The following is an 11221-nucleotide window of genomic DNA, read 5'->3' as shown; positions in this document are numbered from 1 at the left end:
AATTTTATACCACAAAATAAGATAGCTATATGAATATGAATTGAATAAGATTATGAACAAGGTTACTACCTCAAGTTACTTGGACAAAGTTACTGCAAAAGATAAGAAATAATCTTGGAATCAAAGAGTGGTGGAGTTAGATCAAAAGGTTGGAAGTAAACTTCTTCAAATGAGTGGTTATTTTGATATGTTCTTGAAAGATTTTTCTTATGGTGTTTAAGGCTTGTAATTGAAGCTAAATGATGGGGAAAATGCTTGGAGATGATCAAGTATGAAGTTAGGAGTATTTTGAGAGATAAATGAGGGTGTAGGTATGAGAAAATGGAGTGAAGAAATGGTGTTCATTTATAAAAACATTTTTAGTTTATAAAAAAAAAAAGGATTCCTAATTTTGTTTTCTTACTAATAATTCATACTACTTGAAAAATTCTAGTTACCTCATATCTAGGGCAGTAATAATATTGATTAGGATGTTGATTTGATATGTATATACCAATAGTAAATACGTATAGAAGCTGGGTATGATACGGGTACATATACCCTAGATATACGTATAGAAATCTTGAGGAAACGGAACAAGAATTCAAATATAGCTATCTTTTGTGAATATTCTTATATTGTTTTATGTATTTAAGTCCTTAAAAAGTGATTAAATACATTATATATACGATACATGTATAAGCATTATAGATTATAAGTATATATATCAAAGAATGTTACGTATAGTTATCGTTTTGAAAACTTAAGTTAGTAGTTTCAAAATATACTTATAAGTCATTGTCATTAGTACACAATGAGATGTTAAACCATCCTTAGATCATGTTAAATATATATAAATACATATATATACACAAACATATAATTATCGTATGTTATATAGTTCGTGATATCATCGTTCACATTGGACGGTCAAACGTTGTTTAAAACTCTTTTCAAAAACACAAGTCTCAACAATTTGGATTGATTTTCATGTTGGTATGGTTTAATTTATGTAAATATTAATCTCATAAATATAATTTGGTCAGAAAATTCCGGGTCATTACAGTACCTACCCTTTAAAGAAATTTCGTCCCCGAAATTTGATAGAGGTTGTTATGGATAACAATAAGAAGGTTTTCATGAAACATATAAGGTGATAATGGAGTTTTATCATCATTGAGTAATGTTGATAAAACGATTCGATTATGCGAAGAATATAAATGAGACTATCGTAAAAGAGTGAGATGAGTAAAATATATCCGTCTTAACCGATGACGTAGTTATGATTGATTTCCGGGATTTAAGGAATTTAAAGAGAATCTTACGTAATAAGATTTGGTTTTTGGTGATTAAGGAAATCAGGATCTTCTTTGATTATATGCAATAATCTGTTTCGATTGCTCTGTCAGATATTTCACTATAAATTCACCCCTTCGTTTCCTTATTTTCCACGACTCACACTTTCTATTCTTTCTCCCTTGATTCTTACTTTAAAGCATTCATCAATATGCTCCATCCAGTCCTGATTCTTGATATACTCCTAACTTTTATATCTGTCATTCTTCTTTTTCATCTACCACCAGAAGAATCTATTTACTTCTACTATACTCTTGTGTTTATAGTGTTTCTAATTCTCCCGTGTCTCTATATTGCTATCTGCATCAATATACACGGTTTGTAATTTTGGGATTATTATCGGAGTTTATATTCTTCATTATTTTTCGGAGCTTCATGCTTTCGTTTTCTCTTCCCGACTTCGAGTCAAGCGAGTAATGGTCCGGAATTCGTAGATATGAAATTCAGAATGAACATAGCTAATGCTCTAAGAAGAAAATGGTAATAGAACGATTTTGATTTGTTAAATTACCAAAATACCCTGGAGAAGACCGAGTCATCCAGAAAAATATTCTCTTGATATGTTTAGAGATTAGATAGAATGTAAGAGTCGTGTAAATGGCACATGATGACGGTACTGTGAATCATCATGCTTCATTAGAAACTCAGCATGACTTACTGTAATATAATGATGTTGATCAAGTGTCATTATATTATACTAATCCATGCTTCAGTTCCCAACACTACTTCAAAACATTCATATTTTAAACTCGAAGGTTTCAGAATTTAGAAACTAACACAGTTTCTTTTATGTTGCAGATATTACGGAGAGATAAATGATCTCAGATAATAATAGTTGTGAAAATATCGCCAGAAATATGGAGGATATTTATAATAGAACATACGAGAATATCTTAGAATTTCTAATATCAATGGATGATGAAGAAGATTTGTCTGTGAAGGTTTAGAATGAGAAATAAGATATTTGCTAACGATTTCAGCAGGCACATAATTATTTGGATTCTTTGAAGGCAAACTTATTCTTTGTGATTTGTCCACGGCTTTCTTCATTGTTTTGCATAATCCGCTTTTCGGTACTAAATTTTCTATCGAGCGTTCCTAACACTCCTTTCTTTATCATCAAACTTTTGACCATTAAGATCATCTACAAAATGCTGCTTCGTCAGCATTTTCAAAGTTAACTGATCTGAGTCATCGGTTATCAAACCGAGGTAGTTTCAGGAGAATTGTGGTTTTTAGAATGATTAATCGCTGATGGTAATATTGTGGAATATAAAAGGTTCCCCAGTAACAATAAAGAGTACGCATATATATCGCGGTTATAATAAAGTTGTTTTGGATGAAAAGTCGGAGTTGACTTTCTGGAGCTGTGACAAAATTAGCTACTTTGGAAAGGGATTGCAAAATGATCTTCAGTAATAACAATGTCAAAGGAACTAGAACAGATACGTGTCAAACGTTTACTCAGTTTCCGAGGTTTTTTCAGGTGCATAACTATATGCATCAATCTTTTCTTCCGTAGATGAAGTGCGGTTGGTTTATCCTCTCGATTGAGGTGTTTTTAAGAATCATGATAGATTTGAACGCTGATTGTAATCGTCGAGATACAATGAGGTTTACGATGAAATCAAGTGGCAATCTTGAAGAAATGTTTAGTTTCATATGTTATAATCAATATTTTAATTCATTTTAATTGTCCAATGTCATTAGTCCACAGTCGATAGTCCACAATAACAGTCCAATAATTCATATATAGTTTAATATATAATATACGAATTAATTAATACGTGTCATGACCCGTATACGTCTCAGACTCGATCACAACTCAAACTATATATATTATTGTAGAATCAACCTCAACCCTGTATAGAGAACTCGATCATTACTGTATATAGAGTGTCTATGGTGATTCCAAAAATATATATAGATGCGTCGATATGATATGTCAAAACATTGTATACGTGTCCCGATATTTAAAGTGCGTAAAATAATTACAGAAATTAAATGACGATAAATAAAAGTGCGATAATTAAATTACGATAAATAAACTGTGATAAATAAAATGTAATCAGTTAGCTAGGAAGAGTTAGCTGGAACAGTTAGCGTGGATTCTTAACAAAATTTTTCATAGTTAATTTGTTTGTTTCTAACAGATTTTATTTTGTCATATGTTTTCTTCATATGCCACTTGTTGGATTCTGGGAAGTCAAAATCCAAATATGAAATTGAATGAAAATGGTTATTCTGCGGTGAACGGATACGTATATCAGTGGTTGTAAGTAGGATAGTAAATGACTGCTGAATCAGCTTCGACGAATGTACAATGTAACTTATTATGATGAAATCTAATTATTCCTCGGGTATTACCTACCCGTTAAAAAAAAATTTCACCATTAATATTTTATACAAAAGAACTTTTAATTACAATCTTTATGAAAACATATATACATATATATTTTCTTCAGATGAAATCATGAATTTAATGAGTTAATATGATATTAATCTCATTTTCTTTTCGTTTGAGCTAGAATAAGAAATCTCTAAAACTTTTTGAAACCACATATTCTTCGCAGAATATCAATGAAGTTATGGATCAATACTTCATCGTTCATTATTCTTGGTACTCCTTGGTATCTATGGTGCGTATGATGTTGATGTTTGTGGGACAGATTATGATGTCGAGACGTGTGATGCGGATGTTGTTTGTTAGTGGTGATGATGGTATTGTTGATGTTATTGATGGTGGTGCTGATTATGCTGCTGGTGCTGCTGCTGGTGTTTGCAACCTTCGCACCATGTTCTTCAAAGCCGTCACGCGAGCGCGAAGTTCGTTAACTTCTACTAGTACACCATGATGATTGGCGGTTGGAGCGAGCGAATGAACAAGATTTGTAATATGGGATAGTATATAATCGTGATGAGATACTCTAGAAATGAGAGAGAAAATGGTGTTTCGAATAGGTTCGCCGGTAAGTGCTTCAGGTTCATCGCCAAGAGGGCAATTTGGTGGATGGAATGGATCACCTTCTTCTTGTCTCCGGTGATTTAGTATATTACGAACCCATCCCCAATTCATCTAGAATAGATGATGGGAAATTGGTTGATCCATTCCGGTGACACTGCTTTCGGAGCCCGAATGGAAATCCATATCGGCATAACTGTCGGAATCTGAAGAATTCGAACTAGATGCGGAATCCATCTTGTATAATGAGGAAAATGAATTTTTGGTATGGAATAGATTATAGGAGTTAGATTTGGTACTCTTCAATACATAATTTTCATATGTATATATAATACCAAAATCCCGTAAATTACGGAGAATCTTTGAAAAGATATCAATCAAAGTTCGCAATAACAGATATGCTAAGATAAGAATTCGTCTATACACTATCAATTCAGTAAATGCAGTAAAACGTGTCTAGACTTATGAATGATAAGCAAGTAATTTCCTAAGGATGATAAGCAGATGATTTCCGACTAGAAATGATAAGCAAAACTTTTGACATGTAGACACGGTCGAAGTCCAGACTCATTAATGCATCTTAACAACTACTAGTTAGACACACTAATGCAAGACCTGGTTCGCTACGACCACTGCTCTGATACCAACTAAAATAACAGTGGGGACGCATCCCACTCAGTGCCTTCCCAGCTTACCGCCTGGTGACCACTGAGCGTACCTCAGACACTGATTTTATGGCCCGCCTCTCGGCAGTACAGCCAACCCTAATAGGGACCGCGAGGAGTAAGAGCCAATGCTTCATCACAGGTAACACTGTGAGAACCCCCTCTACGATTAACCTGCTCATAAACGGCATTAAACCAGCTCTGATACCAACTGAAAGGACCTGTCCTAATCCACCTGGACGAAGTCATCAACATTTGGTCCCATTGCGATGATCGGCTCCAAGTAATGTCCTTATATTGAGCAAATGCACAGCGGAAGACTTAATTCGTACCTGAGAATAAACATGCTTTAAAGTGTCAACCAAAAGGTTGGTGAGTTCATAGGTTTATCATAACAATCATTTCAATATGTTAATAGACCACAAGATTTCATAATCATAAACATAATACACTCGCAAGTGTATGTAAAGCATTCTAAGTGGTTGAGCACTTGGTAACCATACTTAACATTTAATCAACGTCGCATATTCCCTTTATTATGAAATCTCACTACACCGTACCAAGTGTAGTCACTAAAACGAAGTACTGTGCAACCGTTGAATACTGGTCGTCCAGTCCGGTTGGGGTTGTCAGGCCCGATAGATCTATCAACAGGATTCGCGTTTACAATACCCATGTAAATAGTAGTTACCAAGCTACAGGGAAATATACCAGTGGTACAACTCAACATAGAATATATTTTTAAGTACTTGTGTCTATTTTGTAAACATTTATAAAAGCAGTGCATGTATTCTCAGCCCAAAAATATATATTGCAAAAGCAATTAAAAAGGGAGCAAATGAAACTCACTTTTGCCTTGAAGGTATTTAATTCGACTTGGTCTCCGATAGATATCACGAACCTAACCATATATATAATATATCAACATATTTTTTTTTTAAGTAATCGTTACATATATATATACTTTTAATACTTTTAATATTTTCTTAGTCCGTAGTTAGCAGTCTGATGTTAGTGGTCCACAATTAGTTGCTTAAATAAAATAAATAAAGACCCCATCGTATTCGTATTGATCAGAATTAATCTCGACCCATGGTACCATGTTGTCAAATGATGTGTTGCGTACATAAAGTACCGTGTTGTCAAATGACGTGTTGCGTACAATCATGAGGTCTTATGATTAATCTTCTCGTGTTGTTTACGGGTGGTCCTGAAATATATAAAATCAAATCATAAGTAATTATATATAAAATATCATATTAATTAGAAAAGATATGACTAATTTACTTTTTCTCCAAATATTTTCGTAGCTAAACTAGCTTCGGATACCCAATCTTATTTTCGTCGTAGTTTCTTCATTACAACTCCGTTTTTGTTGGTTCAACTTGCCACTTCCTTAGAACGAGTCAAATTTTAAGAATATCAACTGAAAATACCATAGTTTGTATTCGAAATCATAGGTTATAGGTCAAACTTTGGTGAAACTTATGAAAGTGATTATTTTCCATCATAAAAACAACATTTAATGATCATTTTTCTAAAAATACTTACACTTTGAGTTAAACCATGAAATTTTTATGTGTTAACATATTCATAAGAAATATCATTTTTCCAGAACATGAACTTCCAATTCAAAGTTCAAGATGGTTTTTAATTATCCAACCCAAAACAGCCCCCGGTTGCACTCCGACGACGTAGATTCAGTTTTTAAGATGTTCTTTGTAAAACCAAGTTATATCTTGTTAGGTTAGCATATCATTATGATATATTACAGGTCTTAAAGTGTTTTAAAAGTCAAGTTAGAAGGATCTATTTAGTTTGCGAACAAGTTTGAAATCATTCAAACTATGTTCTTGTTGTTAAAATTTTATACCACAAAATAAGATAGCTATATGAATATGAATTGAATAAGATTATGAACAAGGTTACTACCTCAAGTTACTTGGATAAAGTTACTGCAAAAGATAAGAAATAATCTTGGAATCAAAGAGTGGTGAAGTTAGATCAAAAGGTTGGAAGTAAACTTCTTCAAATGGGTGGTTATTTTGATATGTTCTTGAAAGAGTTTTCTTATGGTATTTAAGGCTTGTAATTGAAGCTAAATGATGGGGAAAATGATTGAAGATGATCAAGTATGAAGTTAGGAGTATTTTGAGAGATAAATGAGGGTGTAGGTATGAGAAAATGGAGTGAAGAAATGGTGTTCATTTATAAAAATGTTTTTAGTTTATAAAAAAAAAAAAGGATTCCTAATTTTGTTTTCTTACTAATAATTCATACTACTTGACAAATTCTTGTTACCTCATATCTAGGGCAGTAATAATGTTGATTAGGATGTTGATTTGATGTGTATATACCAATAGTAAATACGTATAGAAGCTGGGTATGATACGGGTACATATACCCTAGATATACGTATAGAAATCTTGAGGAAACGGAACAAGAATTCAAATATAGCTATCTTTTGTGAATATTCTTATATTGTTTTATGTATTTAAGTCCTTAAAAGTTATTAAATACATTATATATACGATACATGTATAAGCATTATAGATTATAAGTATATATATCAAAGAATGTTACGTATAGTTATCGTTTTGAAAACTTAAGTTAGTAGTTTCAAAATATACTTATAACTCATTATCATTAGTACACAATGAGATGTTAATCCATCCTTAGATCATGCTAAATATATATAAATACATATATATACACAAATGTATAATTATCGTATGTTATATAGTTCGTGATATCATCGGTCACATTGGACGGTCAAACGTTGTGTAAAACTCTTTTCAAAAACACAAGTCTCAACAATTTGGATTGCTTATCATGTTGGTATGGTTTAATTTATGTAAATATTAATCTCATAAATATAATTTGGTTGGAAAATTCCGGGTCATTACAATATACCAATAGTACATACATCTAAAAGCTGTGTATTGTACGAGTACGAATACGGGTGCATACGAGTAGAATTGTTGATGAAACTAAACGAGGATGTAATTGTAAGCATTTTTGTTAAGTAGAAGTATTTTGATAAGTGTCTTGAAGTCTTTCAAAAGTGTATAAATACATATTAAAACACTACATGTATATACATTTTAACTGAGTCGTTAAGTCATCGTTAGTCGTTACATGTAAATGTTGTTTTGAAACCTTTAGGTTAACGATCTTGTTAAATGTTGTTAACCCATTGTTTATTATATCTAAAGAGATGTTAAATTATTACATTATCATGATATTATGATATATTAATATATCTTAGTATGATATATATACAGTTAAATGTTGTTACAACGATAATCGTTACATATATGTCTCGTTTCGAAATCATTAAGTTAGTAGTCTTGTTTTTACATATGTAGTTCATTGTTAATACACTTAATGACATGTTTACTTATCATTTATCATGATTAAACATAGTGTATCAATATCTTAATATGATTCATATGTATTTAGTAAGACGTTGTTATAACGATAATCGTTATATATATATATATATATATATATATATATATATATATATATATATATATATATATATATATATATATATCGTTTTGAGTTTCTTAATTCAATAAACTCAATTTTATGTATATAACTCATTGTTAAAATACCTAATGAGATACTTACTTATCATATTATCATGTTAACTATATATATAATCATATATATGTCATCATATAGTTTTTACAAGTTTTAACATTCATGAATCACCGGTCTACTTGGGTGATCAATTGTCTATATGAAACCTATTTCAATTAATCAAGTCTTAACAAGTTTGATTGCTTAACATGTTGGAAACACTTAATCATGTAAATAAAAATTTCATTTAATATATATAAACATGGAAAAGTTCGGGTCACTACAGTACCTACCCGTTAAATAAATTTCGTCCCGAAATTTTAAGCAGTTGGAGGTGTTGATGTATCTTCTGGAAATAAGTGCGGGTATTTCTTCTTCATCTGATCTTCTTGTTCCCAGGTGAACTTGGGTCCTCTAGCATTCCATCGAACTTTAACAATTGGTATCTTGTTTTGCTTAAGTCTTTTAACCTCACAATCCATTATTTCGACGGGTTCTTCGACGAATTGAAGTTTTTCGTTGATTTGGATTTCGTCTAACGGAATAGTGAGATCTTCTTTAGCAAAACATTTCTTCAAATTTGAGACGTAGAAAGTGTTATGTACAGCCGCGAGTTGTTGTGGTAATTCAAGTCGGTAAGCTACTGGTCCGACACGATCAATAATCTTGAATGGTCCTATATACCTTGGATTTAATTTCCCTCGTTTACCAAATCGAACAACGCCTTTCCAAGGTGCAACCTTAAGCATGACCATCTCTCCAATTTCAAATTCTATATCTTTTCTTTTAATGTCGGCGTAGCTCTTTTGTCGACTTTGGGCGGTTTTCAACCGTTGTTGAATTTGGATGATCTTCTCGGTAGTTTCTTGTATTATCTCCAGACCCGTAATCTGTCTATCCCCCACTTCACTCCAACAAATCGGAGACCTGCACTTTCTACCATAAAGTGCTTCAAACGGCGCCATCTCAATGCTTGAATGGTAGCTATTGTTGTAGGAAAATTTTGCTAACGGTAGTTGTCGATCCCAACTGTTTCTGAAATCAATAACACATGCTCGTAGCATGTCTTCAAGCATTTGTATCGTCTTTTCGCTCTGCCCATCAGTTTGTGGATGATAGGTAGTACTCATGTCTAGACGAGTTCCTAATGCTTGCTGTAATGTCTGCCAGAATCTTGAAATAAATCTGCCATCCCTACCAGAGATAATAGAGATTAGTATTTCATGTCTGGAGATAACTTCCTTGAAATACAATCGTGCTAACTTCTCCATCTTGTCATCTTCTCTTATTGGCAGGAAGTGTGCTGATTTGGTGAGACGATCAACTATTACCCAAATAGTATCAAAACCACTTGCAGTCCTTGGCAATTTAGTGATGAAATCCATGGTAATGTTTTCTCATTTCCATTCCGGGATTTCGGGTTGTTGAAGTAGACCTGATGGTTTCTGATGCTCAGCTTTGACCTTAGAACACGTCAAACATTCTCCTACGTATTTAGCAACATCGGCTTTATTACCCAGAAACCAAAAATATTTCTTGAGATCCTTGTACATCTTTCCCGTTCCAGGATGTATTGAGTATCTGGTTTTATGAGCTTCTCTAAGTACCATTTCTCTTATATCTCCAAATTTTGGTACCCAAATCCTTTCAGCCCTATACCGGGTTCCGTCTTCCCGAATATTAAGATGCTTCTCCGATCCTTTGGGTATTTCATCCTTTAAATTTCCCTCTTTTAAAACTCCTTGTTGCGCCTCCTTTATTTGAGTAGTAAGGTTATTGTGAATCATTATATTCATAGATTTTACTCGAATGGGTTCTCTGTCCTTCCTGCTCAAGGCGTCGGCTACCACATTTGCCTTCCCCGGGTGGTAACGAATCTCAAAGTCGTAATCATTCAACAATTCAATCCACCTATGCTGCCTCATATTCAGTTGTTTCTGATTAAATATGTGTTGAAGACTTTTGTGGTCGGTATATATAATACTTTTGACCCCATATAAGTAGTGCCTCCAAGTCTTTAATGCAAAAACAACCGCGCCTAATTCCAAATCATGCGTCGTATAATTTTGTTCGTGAATCTTCAATTGTCTAGACGCATAAGCAATCACCTTTGTTCGTTGCATTAATACACAACCGAGACCTTTCTTTGATGCATTACAATAAATCACAAAATCATCATTCCCTTCAGGCAATGACAATATAGGTGCCGTAGTTAGCTTTTTCTTCAATAACTGGAACGCTTTCTCTTGTTCATCCTTCCATTCAAATTTCTTCTCTTTATGCGTTAATGCAGTCAAGGGTTTTGCTATTCAGGAAAAGTCTTGGATGAACCTTCTGTAGTAACCAGCTAGTCCTAAAAACTGGCGTATGTGTTTCGGAGTTTTCGGGGTTTCCCACTTTTCAACAGTTTCTATCTTTGCCGGATCCACCTTAATGCCTTCTTTGTTCACTATGTGACCGAGGAATTGAACTTCTTCCAACCAAAATGCAGACTTTGAAAACTTAGCGTACAGTTTTTCTTTTCTCAGCAACTCTAGCACTTTTCTCAAATGTTCTTCGTGCTCTTGATCATTCTTCGAGTAAATAAGTATGTCATCGATGAAAACAATGACAAACTTGTCAAGATATAGCCCACACACTCGGTTCATGAGGTCCATGAACACAGCTGGTG

Source organism: Rutidosis leptorrhynchoides, chromosome 2 (assembly GCF_046630445.1).
Source record: "Rutidosis leptorrhynchoides isolate AG116_Rl617_1_P2 chromosome 2, CSIRO_AGI_Rlap_v1, whole genome shotgun sequence".
NCBI classification, from domain to species: Eukaryota; Viridiplantae; Streptophyta; class Magnoliopsida; order Asterales; family Asteraceae; genus Rutidosis; species Rutidosis leptorrhynchoides.
This window is presented reverse-complemented; position numbering follows the sequence as displayed.